Here is a 15,471-nt window from a genome sequence, read left to right on the forward strand (position 1 = left end):
ACAGGATAGTCAAAATGGGGGAAGGACAGAGATGGAGAGCAAGGAAAGAGATATTTTGATTGAGGGAGCCATGATGGGACTAGCAAGAAACCTGGCACTAGAGAAATTCCCAGGAATCCACAAGGATGACCCCAGTTAAAACCCTAGGCAATAGTGGAGAGGGTACCTGAACTAGCCTTGCTCTGTAGTCGGATTGATGCCTATCTTAAATGTCACCATAGAACTTTCATCCAGCAACTGGGAAACAGAGGCAGAGACCCACAGTAGAACACTGGACTGAGCTCTGAAAGTCCAGTTGAAGAGTGGGAGAAGTGAGAATATGAGCAAAGAGGTCAAGACCATGATGGGGACTCACACTGAAACAGTTTACCTGAGCTAATGAGAACTCACCAACTCCGGTTGAACAGGGAAGGAATCATCATAGGACCAAACTAGTACCTCTGAATGTAGGTGACAGTTGTATTACTGGGGCAGACTGGGGCATTACTGGCAGTGGTACCAAAATTTATCCCTATTGCTTGTACTGTTTTTTTTTTTTCCGAACCCATTGTCTTTGGATGCATACCTTGCTCAGCCTAGATATAGCATTGAGGGTCTTGGTCCTTCCTCAAAGCAATGTGCCTTACCCTCTCTGAGCATGAGGATGGGGATGGGGTGGGGGAGAAGGAGGAGGAGAGAGAGTGGGAACTGGGTTTGGTATGTAAAATGAAAAAAAGATAATTTGTTTTCTTTTTAAAAAAATAAATAGAAAAAAGTAATAGATAACCATTGAACATTAAAGATCAATTTATTGGAATTTAGTAGTTACACCAGGAACAACCTTCTCTCACACAGGAAGTTTCTACCTGCCAAGGTACATAATATCTCAGGGTGATTAAATGCAAAATGGCTATTTAATGGTAACCTTATTTACTAATTGGTTTATGAAAATGTTAGCTAGCATACCAAGCAACAGGACCCCTTCTGGCCTTTTCATGTCCCATTAGACTTTACTCTCACTTGTTCTAAAGCAGCAGTGCAGAAGAACTCTGTGTGTCATGATGTCATAGCATTAGAGCATCAAAGGCACCTGTGTTATAAAGTTTAGTGAAGAAAAAATGAACCGCAAACAGCACAGAGCAGAGCAGTTGAAAGGAATTGCTGAAGGAAACACTACAGGTAGCAGTCATAAGTTTAATCTTAAACAAATTGTGAAGTTAATTTTAATAGTAATAACTAATCCTATCTCAATATGTATCAAAGTTAAATTTTTAAATAAATTATTTCAATTTTTCATAGTCAATTGTTGTAATTGGAGCAGCAGACTGCGTTCCCACCGGGATCCTGGCTCTCCGGCTAGTTTACACCTGAAATAATTACACGGAAACTGTATTCATTTAAACACTGCCTGGCCCATTAGTTCTAGCCTCCTATTGGCCAACTCTCACAACTAACCCATATCTAATAATCTGGATGCCACCACAAGGTTGTGGCTTACTGGCATGAATCTAGCCAGCATCTGTCTCAGGAAGGGAAATCATGGCATCTGCCTGACTCTGTTTCTTTCTTCCAGCATCCTGTTCTGTCTACTCCACCTATCTAAGCTGTGTCCTATCAAAAGCCAAGGCAGTTTCTTTATTAACCAATGAAAGTAACACATAGACAGATGACCCTCCTACATCAGTCAATCTTCCAAATATAAAGTACATATCCTTATAACACATCTCCCAAACATGCTATTTAAATCTCAAATGGTTCACGTGGCTAGTGGCTACTGTCTTCGTAGTGCTGGTTTAGGATTCTATTATAGTTAAAAGTGATTTACATTTATTTATTTATTTATTTATAAATATTATTTATACCTGGGTGCAAGTCACTTTCTTTTAAAATTACATTTATTTATTTGTATATTTGTGCTTTTGCATGTACGGTTGTGCACATGTGATAGCACATGTGTGGAAGCCAGGGGACAGCTGTGAGAGTTGGCTCTCTCCCTCCACCACAAGGTTTTGGGGTTTGAACTTTGGTCATCAGGTTTGTTTACTAGCACCTTTAACCTCTGAGCAATCTGACCAGGGGTGATTCTTTTGTTACCACAGTCAGCTGGTGAGTCCTTCTACCTGTCTCCATTTATTCATACAAGAAAGTGGTTGGTAGAGAATACACTATAATATGAGTTAGCTGTTGCTTTCTTCTAGTTGAGGGAATACAGGTGCCTTTTCTTCGCTCTTAAAAAAAGTTCACTGGTTACTGCTTTTATAATTACCAAAGAATTTAAAACGTCACACTTATGCTCTCTTAGGAAATGAAAACATTATGAAAAATGAGTAAAACAGTCTGTGAAGCACAAGAGAGAACACACAGTATCCCTAAGTGCTGCGGATGAAAAGAGCAGCCAAGATTCTGGGGAAGTTGCGAAGGGAACCCGAAGACATACATCCCAAGTCAGCAAGACGACTAGGGCCTTCCGTTTCTGATCATAGAAAATTAGCCTTCTCAGAGAAATGTGTCATGAAGCACAATAGAAACTCCTGGATAATTATAAAATAAATTAACAAAGAGAGATACTCTACATAATAGAAGATTACCAGGCCAAAATGGGATCGTAAACTCATAATACAAAGAAGTTAGCAGGCTATGGAAGCTAATGGGTACATCTTAGGATACGAAGAAGTTAGAAGACTATGGAAGTTGTGGGGGGTATGGTGTAAAATACAAAGAAACAAGCAGACTAGAAAACCATAGGGGGTGTATCTTAGAAGACAGAGAACCAAGTAGACTACGGAAGTTGTAGTGGGCACAGCATAGGATACAGAGAATCAGACTACGAAAACTGTGGGAGGGCAGTTTAGAATTCAGAGAACGAAGCAGATAATGGAATCTGTACGGGATACAGGTTTAAAATACAAAGAACTAAGCAGACTCTGGAAGCTATAGGAGCTGCAGCTTGGAGCATAGTGGACGAAAGAGATAATGAAAGCTTTGGGAGGGAAGCTTAGAATACAGGAAACTAAGCAGAAAACGGAAGTTATGCCCTGAGGACTCCCCCCCACACACGCACCACACATACATTTTTCCAAGTCCACAGTAAGGCTCCAGGGAGAAGTCAGAGTCTATGGCAACATTCATATTGATAACCTCAACACTGTTTTGGAACTGCAAAGTGCCACACCATCAAAGGCGGGGTAAAGTCCTTGTGATGGCTGGTGTTGATTGTTAACTTGGCAGAATCTAGACTAAGCAGGGAGACAGGCTCTGGGCATGCCCTTGAGGAACTCTCTTGATGGCCATTTCTGTGCCTGTGTCTTTCCTTGGTTGGATCCTGGACCGTGTAAGTGGAGGAAGGGCAGTGAGCGGCAGAAAGCACTGCTTGCAATTTCCTGCCTGTGGACACGATGTGAGCAGCTGCCTCCAGCTTTTCCCTCCTCGACTTCCTCACCGTGATGGGCTGCACCTTGAAACAGGAGTCAGACTTCGTTCTTTCTAAGGTGCTTCCAGGAGACCTCATCACAGCGACAGGGAGAGAAACTAGAACAGGCTCCCAGGCTGTACTTCTTCAGACACAGGAGGTAATTACAGTGAAAGGAGACACCCAGCAGAGGGGAAAAACGGGGAAAATTACTGAAACCAGCTAAATTTTGCAATCAAAACAAGAAACTTAACCCTCTCATCACGCTGAACGTGAAGACAGGCAGCCCACGTTATTCACAGCAGGAATGAAGAGGAGACGTCACTCTAGAATGATGAAACAATCTTCAATAATTTTATTTCTGTAAGTTTAATAACAGAATGGACAAAATTTTGACAGATGTAAATTACCAAACATAACTGGAAAATCAGTTAAAATATTCTCTATTTCTCTGTACTAAAGGATGTTATAAAGATGCTCAGATCCACTTTGATTGTACTGTGTTATCAAGCACATAATGATGAAATTAACAACTCACCCAGACACCATCAGAAGATGAAGAAATTATGGATATTTCCCACCTTGTTTATCCCACCATCATTCAAATATTAAATCCTATAAATCAAAAGAAATTTTAATTTGAGTATCGCTTAAGACAAAAGATCCTCAAATAACTGAAAAAATATTATTAAGCCAAATCCAGACATATATAAAATATTAATATATAATAGCCAAGTGATATTTGTCTTGGGTTTCACAATTGGATTAACATTTAAAAATTAATGTAATTTTCTAGACAAATAGAATTAAAGAAAAAGACAAGTGGCTATCTAAATAAATGTAGCAGCATTTCTGAACTTAACCAAAGGCCCACTCATTACAGGAATTCAATGCTCATTCGTTACAAACCATTTGTAATGGACAAGAATTCCTTTAACTTGTGAAAGGGTATCATTAAAAAAATACCTAGGCTTTAATCAATGAGTTGAAGAACTAAGAGGAGAAATTTAAAAATGCCCAGTGATGAATTAAAATAAAAACAACTCATCAAGATATGATGCTACAAAGGAAGTATCAAAATGAATTGTGTAAACATAAATGCATACTTTCTGGAAGAAGTTATCACACTAATAATTGTTACCTGTACCCCTTAGGGGACTAGAACAGAAATTGAAAACTAAATCTGAAGCAGATAGAAAGAGGGGAGTGAAAGGTAGAAGTTGGGATGAATGATGGATGATAAAACCAGAGAGAAAAATCAAGGAAAAGAGCTGTTCTCAGAAAGGATTAGGAAGACTGACAAAACTAGCCGGATTGCCCTACCTCTCCCCAAGGTCCCCACTCTAGCCCTGTCACAAGGTGGGACCCCTGACTGTCAGCACCAACTTCTCTGTCCTTGGTTTGCCTAAAGGCCGTGCGTCTTGTGACTGGTTCCCTTCACAGAATTCTAGAGAGGAACACAGGTCTTCAAACACACCAGTTGCCTACAGAGACTTGTGTCAAATTCTCCCCCACGGATTTTGACATTTCATAACTTTGGGTGGAAGCTTAGGAGTTTGATGAGGTTCCGCTGTTTTCAATTCTTTATTTATTTTGACTTTGGTCAGTTGTATTTTTAGTACCATATCCTGGCTAACCCCCATTTTCTACCCAGAATCTAATGTCAGGGAACTTTTTCTTTATGTTTTCCCCTTAGGCATTTTGTGGTGTTAGCACTTTCCACTGAAGAAACTGTTCTGTACTCACTGAGTCTTCTTCATGTATTTATCACAGATGAGCCGACCACATAAATGTTGGTTCATGTCTAGGCTCTTCCTTCTGTTTTATTGGTCTTCTTTCATACTAGTGGTACACTATTACAAACAGTTACTACAGCTCTGTAGTACAGTTTGAGATCAGGTAATACAGTGCCCCCAACTTATTTGACTATCTCAAAATGGCTTTAGGTTTTTGGGGTCTATTATGGCTTAGTTTCGTGAAAAATTTAGAATATTTCCCCCTGCTACTGTGAAAAACATCACTGGAATCTGATAGAGACTGCATTGAATGTCTGGATTGATTGAATGGTATGGATATTTTGATAATACTAATTATCTTGTTCCATAAGCATGAGATAGTTTTCAGTTATGTGTTATTTTCCATTTCATTAATTAACATTCATAATTCAGAGTATATAGATTTTTTTACCTCCTTGATTAAATTTATTCAAAAATATTTTATTCTTTTTGACTCATTATGTGATTATTTTCTTAATTTCTTTAAAAGATAATTTTGAATGTTGATTTTATGCCCTGTAACTTTATTGATTCATTCTTTAAACTGAGTATTGAAAGAAGAATTAACACCGCACTTCTCCAAACAGTTGAAGAGGAGAGAACTTGCGTAACTTTAGCTTTCCAGGAATGTAAACCCCTACAAAGAGACCCAAAGGCTCTCTACAGGAAAAGAAAATTATAGGCCAATGTCCATGGTGAACACATTAATAGATACAGAAGTTCTCAATTCAGCAGCACATTAAATGGCTCATGCAAGGATAGTTCAGTATACACCATCAACCAATGTGACATGCAAGTTTGTGTCTCCATGTTCAATGAGGCAATATTAACAGTAGTCAAAATGTGGAAAGACCCAAATATCTATTGATTAAAAAGAAAATGTATACTAACATTTGAGGTTGTCTTTTTATTGCCATACTGTTACTGAGGCATGTACATGCATTCAGAGAACCCAACACACATAAAGATTAAAAACTGAAACATAGCAATACAACTGAAGAAATGATGTGAACACTATACAGTCACTCACACTTGTACACAAAGCCTAGAAGGAGACATTCTCCAAGAGAACAAATACTTGAAGCTGAGGAAAGTATATGACACTAATGTCTCATTTTCTTGTCTTGGGTTTTCTGATAGCTCATCAATGGGAAATGTAGCATTTACAGCAGTCATTTTGTATAAAAATATTTGATATCAAGGATGATTGTGGCCTGGTAAGAAACATACAGGAAAGTTATCACTCCTGTTAGAGCAAATTGTCTAAATATGTCTGCAAAATGATATACACCAAAGTAAAGGCAAAATATTCATTACAAGTAACAGGAAAAGGATAAATAATCTACTCTAGGGATTTCTGAGACAACAGAATTTCTGGGGCAAACTGTAAAAAAGGAAACAAGGAGGACCATTCTCCTCTCCTAAGGAAGTCCCAAAGAGATGTTACTGAAGAGAGTTAAGCACACTCATGCTGGAACTGCTTTTGAAATGATTGTTTTCCCCCAATTACATAATTTCCCTCTTCTCTTCATCCTTCCAAACTCTCTCACACATGCCCTCTCCCTTGTTCTTTTTTAAATTTGTGGCCTCTCTTTTCATTAATGTTGTTGCAGATATGCATATGTATTGCATATATATACTTATATAATAGCACACAGATGCACACACGTACATGCACATATATTCATATTCATGATGTGTTGCATGCACACAAACACATCCATTTTTTGCATATATCTACATGAAAGTAAATTTGTCTAACTTGTGGATTAAGAAGAATTAGCATGGAAATAAATAATAATTCTAAACAATTATTAATGTGATCATGTAGGAGGAGGACCCACTTGTTTGTCCTGGCTGCCCGGCTAGCTTAGCCCTAAAATAACCACACAGAAACTGTATTAATTAAATCACTGCTTGACCCATTAGCTCTAGCTTCTTATTGGCTAACTCTTACATTTTAACCCATTTCTATTAATCTGTATATCACCATGAGGTTGTGGCCTACCAGCAAAGCTCCTGCATTCTGACTCCGGTGGAGGCTCCATAGCGTCTTCTTCTGACTCTACCCTTCTTTCTTCTAGCATTCTGTTCCATCTTCCCCACCTACCTAAGTTCTGCCCTATCAACAGGCCAAGGCAGTTTCTTTATTCACTTATGGTAATTACAGCACACAGAGGGAACTCTCCCATCATGATCACATAAGGATACTAAAATAATATCCGAAGAAAAGACCTTTATTTTATGTGCACACATGTTTTGGCTTAGTGTGTTTGCTGCCTGCAGAGGCCTGAAGGGAGCATCAGTTCCTCTGGAGCTGGCATTAAAGGTGGCTCTGAGCTTCCACATAGATGCTAGAAATGGAACCCTGGTCATTTGCAGGAGCAGTCACTGCTCCTCCTAAAGCCTGGGCCACTTCTCCAGCTCTGAATATATAATATTTGAAACTATTGGTGTGGTTTCTAGGCTAAGTTGATAAGTGAGACTGGGTAAAGTGAAGGGGTGATGACTTGACTATGTACAAACATGGTTGAGCTTTCAAGCATGAAAAACCCTAAGAGAGTATTTTTATACTAATAATTAACCCTTAGAAGGCAGAGTAGAAGCATAGGGGCTCAGAGTAAGTATATGTTAGCAATCACCTTTCTGTCTTTTCTAGAAGTTTGATTTACAACAGTTTTAATCTAATGTTTTAATCCAATTTTTAATTGTTTTAATCCAATGGCTAGGTATCTTCTCTTCTCACAGGTAATTATAGTAGGTTATATGTCATATATTCAATACTTTTTTCCATAGAAGATTTACTGATTCAGATAAATAATTAAGCATTTTTTAGATAAAAAATAATCTATATGTAATTATGTTTTTTTTCTCAGTGAAAAAGTTGACTGGACAAAGAGAACTAAAATGCAGGGCTGCGGAATTTGGTTAGCCATTCCTGCTTTATTATTACTAGATCAACTCCCGTCAAAGTTGTATCTAACACCTGCACACTCAACCGAAAGAGAAATAGACATTCAAAACATTCATAAAACTGTGATAAGCACTGAGGCCTTATGGGTGAGACTTGCTTTGTCAGACTCATGGGGCCAAAGAGCAGATGTTTACGTTTAGGGGTAGATTCAGGAATGGGTTTTTAGAAAAGCCTCATGGATTCTGCTGCTTTCCCAGGAGACGGCTCTCTTGGGAAAGGCAGCTCTGTTCTCCACAGATGCAAACTCCTGGCAGTGTTCTCAAACAAAATGGAGAGCTGTTATGTGGAGTTTGTTTCGAAGGCAGTATCACCTAGAGACACGCCATTCACAGTGAGCTGCTGGTATCCAAAGTTCCAGGACCCGATAGATGCTAAAATCCTAAAATCTCTTTTACAAAACAGCATGGAATGTGCATATAAAAAGACCTCTTGTAGTCTTTGAGCAATCTCTAGACGACTTACAGTTCCGGCGAATGTTGCTTGTGTAGTGTGTAATTGTTATACTCTATTGCTGAGGGAAGTTCAATAAAATAAGTCTGTATAGTTGATACAAATGCACTTCCCCAATGGTATTTTGTGCATGTCCTTTTGTATGTGTGCATTTGCATGAGGATGTGGAGGTACGTGTTTATATGTGTATGGACATGAAGCGCAGAGTGTGACATTGGATGTCTTCTTCAATCACTCTACCCTATAGTGTTTGACAGGGCCTCTCACTGACCTGGGAGCTCACTGATATAGCTTGGCTGGCTTGACAGAAAATGCCCAGGGCTCCCCCATTTCTACCCACCTCTATGCTCCCAACACTCGGGTTACAGACATACCATGTCAGCTTTTCTGTGAGTGCTCGGGATTCAAGCACCACTCCCCTTGCTTACACAGCAGACACTGAGCCATTTTGCAGCAGTAACACACAAATACTTTTGATCTGTCGTTGAGCTGCTTAGTTTGGAAACTGTCGGTTTGGGTGCCGGCCAGCTATATTTTAAAGCATGGAGACCATTCCTTGATCCCATGGATGACAAATGACTCAGTTACATGAGAAAAGTCAGTCATTTCAAGATGGCTAGACATGAAAAAAATCCTGTATTATGAGACTCACATGTATAGAAGGCTCTCCCCCAGCAGGAGTCAGAAGGCTGGCCTCAGCCCTGAGCTTCTCAGTGCCTTGTCAAAGTTACAGAACCTCCCAGGCTTCCTCCATTCCTGTCACTGTCTACTCTTTTAGCACTCTAAAGAGCGCTACTGAGTTCATACTAAAGAGTGGTGGTGAGGGGCATGCATATATGGGTATTTGTATGCATGTGCGTGTATGCACATACATGTATGCATGGGTATTGGGGAATCTAAACAACTCACATGCTGATTTGACCAGAGCAAGGCTACGTGATGGATGCTCACAAGCATTCATGGAATCTCTAAGTTCGTCACTGTGCATGTCTGCAAAAGGACCGTGTGGCCCAGTGTGGCCCAGTGTGTGTGTGTGTGTGTGTGTGTGTGTATGTGTGATATGTTCATATGCTTCAGTGTGAGCATATGTGTGCCACATCCCACATGTGCAGGTTATAAGGCAATAGGTGTTGGCTCTCACTTTCCACCCTGTCTCTGCTGTTCACTACTCCATGCACCGGGCAAGTTAGCATGCAAGTTTCTGGTGATTTAATTGCCTTTTCTTCCTATTGTCACCACAGTGTACAGGGAATACAGGCCCTGTCACTTCCTCTGACTTTCACATGAGCTCTGGAGGCTTAGGTCACCTGGCTACCAAGGAAAGCACTTGGCTTATTGAGCCATCTTCCTAGTCCTTATGACCCACACGTCACAGGCCAAATAAACAAACACATGTTGCATATTTTATGTTCTGATGCTTAGATGTCTGGCTTTCTAGTCCCCTTTGCCATCTTTGCCAGAAGAAAAACATGTTAAAAAATAATGGTAGTAGTAAAAACTTGCTTCTTTGCATGCCAAGCATTTCTATACTCTTGACGATGTCCCACGCTGTAGATGCTCTTTTTTCCCATAGTACTGGTCATAAAAGTGAGTCTGGAAGACCTTAAAGTCTTTCTCCAGTTTAACACAGAAGCACAAAGTTCCTATTAGATTCTGTGCTTAACTCATCCCAGCACTCAGTTTTTAATCACTATCATTTAATGCATTTCTACTTATCCACATATGCAAGACATTTTGCATACATTACATATTTAAGGTAAAAAACATCTCTAGGAAGACAAAGCTTTAATTTTCCTTTCCTCATCTTAATTGAGGTGACTGGTTTGGTGGTGCATAAAGCTGGTTGCTCAGAGAGTTAGGACAATTATTAGCCTCCAAGGCACTGGTAAATGCTGAAGTTTGTCAAAAAGTGAAATATTATAAAGGAGGTTGCTATTAATTTTTAAAATAATTGCTGGATCCCCAAGCTGCCAGCACAATGCTACATATATATTCTGCCTAATTTGATCGGGATGAACTTCAAAAACAGATTAAGTCTTTTTAGTTTTTCACCTCAAACAAAGATAATTAGCTTGAAATATGGGGAAAGAGAATCAATCACAAATACTGTTATTTCAAAGACATCCCCACGATTCACTTCATTCTCATTCACCTGATGTCTCAATTTATAAAGAGCAATGTCCCATCTGTATTCAGATTTTGCACATTTTGTGTAGAAATACTGTTCTTATGGTTTAGCTCCTAGATGGCATTTCCTAAGGCTTCATCGGTTCTGAACTGACAGCTATTCAGTTATGGGTCAGAGTCTCGTGAGTATACATGACAAAGGGAAGGAAAAGCACCGGCACAAAGATGAAGGGTACTTTTTCTGTCTAAGATCGAGAAAAGGAGCCGGTTGAATTGCATGCCGCAGCTGAAGAGCAGGAAGTCCTCAAGGTCTTCCCTTATGTCTGGGATATGTTGGGAACTTGGGCTATTCGAGAACTTGAGGCATCAACAAGACATGTCTGTCTGACAGCTTCAGCCCATGGCTTATCCACCATTAGCAACATAAGTAGCATGGTAATATATGTGTAAGTGAAATAAACAATGGTCACTGACACTCAGAACTCATCAAGAACAACCATTTTTAATATCAATGATTCCAAAAACACCATCTATCTTGGCCCACATCTAGAGGCCATTGAACATGGACCAGTGTGTATCTTATTATGACTTTGCCCAATCCGTCACACATCATATCCTTCCTACTTGTTCACTCTAAGTTCACATTTATTTTGGTCCTTAAAGAATTAGTCCTGCCGGGCAGTGGTGGCGCACGCCTTTAATCCCAGCCCTCTAGAGGTAGAGGCAGGCGGATCTCTGTGAATTTGAGGCCAGCCTGGTCTACAAGAGCTAGTTCCAGGACAGAGTTCAAAGACAGAGAAACTCTGTCTCAAAAAAAAAGAAAAACAAAAAACCCAAAACAATGAATTAGTCCTAACACCATTCAGATATTTCAGTTCACCTATGAGCATCAGTAACGAGATGCCGAATGGGGCAATATTCTCTTTTACCTGTTCTATTAGATTCCCAAGGCATGTACTGACACAGTGTTGGCACTTGGGTACTGTAGTGGACAGGAAAGGGGGAGAGATTGTATATGATTTGGAGACTTATCCACCTTTTCTAAATCATAGACTTCCACTGCATGTCTTTTAATAAAACATTTCTAATCCTGGCCAAACTGCCGGAAAGAAATTTGTAATGAAATGTTGCTTTTGTATTGCTTCCCACTTTTTTTCTTAAACCTCATTACTATGAAAAAAAACATATTAGTGTCTGAACATTTCATCAGTTCTGAGAAACTGTAGCCGTAGGCAGTTCATAAAGTGGAAATTGGTGACTGGTTGGGCTCCTCATTTGCATGTGTACCACGCCCACAATTGTTTAATTTGCATTGCAATTGCCTGCTTCCTACTCACATCTTCCCTGCTGTCTATAGGCTGGGGTGAAGTAGCTTGGTTGTTGGTGAAGGGATCATCCTAGGGTCTTCGAGAGTTCATTGGGAGCTTCTTCTGCAATAGGTAAAATGAAACACTGAAAACTATTGAATTATTCTAAAATAATATGCTACATATCCTCTTCTAGTGTTATTCATATTCCACCTTCAGGAATTATTTTAGGGCTGCACTGAATACATTATCTCCCTGTACTGAGCAGATGTAGGAATCATGCCTAATATCTTTTTGGATATTTGGTGTTGAAAATACATACTCAATGGTGAAATTGATCTGGGCACAATGTGGTAATGTCTCAGAACAACACATTATTCTTTCCATCTTCCTGCTCCATAGATCTCATGAAGTAAGGAGGGACCACAGGGATCTAGCATTGTGGTTTAACCTGTGGATACCTTAAATAGCTAATAAAAAACTGGTGGCATATAGCAGATGTTTAATAAGTGGGGAACTGATGGAAAAGAAAAGACAGATCCCATCAGGCCCTTTCAGTCTTAGTGCTGTGAACATCATGGGTCATGTGATTCTGTGGTATGAATGTGTCCTGGGCAAGGATAATATTTAGAAATACTTCTTCCTTCTACCCAGTAGATGCCAGCACCACCCTTTTGCAATCAGAACATCCCCCAAAGTCACCAGACACAAACAAGTGACACTTGTGGCCACAGCATTCACAGTTTGCAGTGCTGCCATGGATTACCTGCATAAGAGAAGACTCACAGGACAATGGCTGGCTCGGATTCTACTTAAAAAAAACATTTATGCCCAGCTCAATGCACTGCCATTGCTGAAAACTGTATTGGAAGCTGAATTTTAAAAGATGACCTTCAGATGAATTGGAGAAAGCTCATCCTAGGAATTTCTCAGTAAAAGGACAATGTGATGGGCTGCAGGCCTTGTAAGGTTAGGTAACTATTTCCTCCTTCAGAATGGTTATCTGGAGATGGTCATACAAATATTAATTTGATTTCAAGCATCCTTAGTGAAAAATCAGGCCCTTAATTTTTAAAAAATGTTGCATGTTATAATTTATCAGCATGATTCCCATTAAATCAGTGAGGAGTCAATGAATAAATCCATACACAGGACTTGGAAACATAACCTTGACTGTGATCCACTTGTTATATTCATGAGGATTATGATGACTGCCTGCACACAGACACATTTCTTTTTCTTTTCCTTTAAAAATTTAAAGACATGCACGCTTTGCCAAAGGAGCTCACTTTGTCAAGAAAGCAAATAGAAAAATGAGATTACAAAGTTACTGTTGTGAATGTCACCTTTACTTCATCACACAGTAGCAGCCATGCCTGCAGCATCCACCAGACAATGGACTTTCTCAGGAGGCACTGAGCAGAGGTTGTGAGACTTAGAGCAGAGGGAGAAAACCTTGTTCTTCCTCCAATCAGCTGAATGCATGAGAATTCCCTCAGAGAAGTACATATGTCCCACCTTAGACTGATGCCCATATTGTGTCCCAACTTCAAGGTACTTGAGAACTTTAGTAAAAGAGATCAACACCATGAACACTCAACAGAAAACCCACCCCCGTATCTTGCCCTTACATTCTATCATAATGACAGATATGGCTCTAAGGGACATAGCAGCAGCAGCAGTATCATCATCATCATCATCAGCAGCAGCATCAATTATTTATTACCACTAAACAAAACTGGCTCCCCCTCCAAGCTCAGTCCCTGCGTTACACACAGCTCTACACCACTGAGTGATGCAGTCAACAGCCACCAACGCGTCCAAGCTGCCATGGCAGTTGTGGTCACCAACACCACACTAAATCTACCATTATTGCTCTGTTATGTCCACCACAACCTCTAGAAAATGATTGCATTGAAAATCTACATAATTTTCTAGACTTCACAGCAGTATAAACTGGGCAATATAAAGTCAATCAAGTTTAATGAAGGTGTTCACCAAATGCAAATTTTGGTGTACAGAGATCCAGTGTCTGTGGGATTCTGGGTCCCAGGTTCAGTAAAGGGTGCTCACAGACTAACTGCCATGAATTTCCCAGTGACTCTGATCTTCATTTTCCCAGACTCCAGTCTTCCTGTTTATAGCATACCAAGAACAGGTGAAAAAATATGTAGACAGGTCTCTCTATTACTGTTCAGGGAAACTTCAATACTACATTCTGTCAACATAAGCCATCAAGACATTGTACCATCACCTAGAACTCCATGTTCAAATGGATCCTCTCCTGGTTCCCACGGGATGATGGGTCAAAAAGCAATAATTGAGTTTGTCTTCTTCTGAACAATAGGAGAATATTGAGGTTAGGAGTCCCAGTATCAATACCAAAGCTGGTCATGAAGCATGGTATTTTAATTTGTACTTTGCCTCTTTTTTCTGTGAGGTTCAGTAAATGAGGATTATAAAAAAGACTAAGTTAGCCATGTTTTCAAAAACATCCTAACTCAAGATAAAAAGACTGAGGAAGAATTTGGCTACAGGGAGAGCAAGCTTGGGCTTGTGTGTGAGCAGCAGACGTGTGGAGAACACCAGCCTGCAATAATAGTGTTGTTTATAACAGCAAAAAATTGGATGCCACTTCTATGCCATCAGGAGAGGACTGGTGAATAAAGTTGAGAGTTCTCTACAATGTACAGAGGTAGAATGATGTATGCAGCTCTAGGTTTGATAAAGGATGATTGTTTTATAGTTAATGACATACATTTCTAAATTGCACACTTCGTTAAAAATATCAATATCTCAAACTAGGGAAATTGTTTAAAATGCAGACAAAAATATAAATCAAAGATACTTCTTGGTAGTGGGATTAAACCAATTGTAATTTTATCTCTCCAAAAGTTAAATAGCAAGTAAAAAAGTAAAGCTTAGATGGAGGGGCTGACCCCAGTGTCTAGTGATGCAGGCGTTCTCTGAAGTTCTTTTCCATAGCGTGTCAAATCTGCAAATCATCTGTTCGTTTCATTTACATGCCACAGGCCTCTTCCCAGAGCTCCCAGTCTCCTATCTCTTCAGCCACATTACATGTTAGCTTTGATTCAGAACAACTGGTGGTGTCTCATTAAAATCAAATCCTCCCAGAAAGAAATGGGCTTAGCTGGCAGGTGCAAAAGCCCCGTGAGCCGTGAGAGCAGCTTAGGTGAACATCACCAGAGCAACTGCCAAGTCCCAGAGACAACTATTTTGAAGGAAACAATGCTTTTCTGGACATAGACATGATAACGTCTGGGCGAAGAAAGGCACTTTTCTAAGGCATGTAAGGGGATACACGGAAAGAGGCTGCCATACATGCTTTCTTTCTCCCTTCTTAAGCATGTTTTGTATGATTTCCAAAATGAGGCTTTCCAACCTCCAGGCTTGTCTCTCAGACTCAACTTGGTTTGCGGATCTATTTTC

The sequence above is a fragment of the Myodes glareolus genome, chromosome 3, assembly GCF_982192425.1.
Source record: "Myodes glareolus chromosome 3, mMyoGla1.1, whole genome shotgun sequence".
NCBI lineage: Eukaryota > Metazoa > Chordata > Mammalia > Rodentia > Cricetidae > Myodes > Myodes glareolus.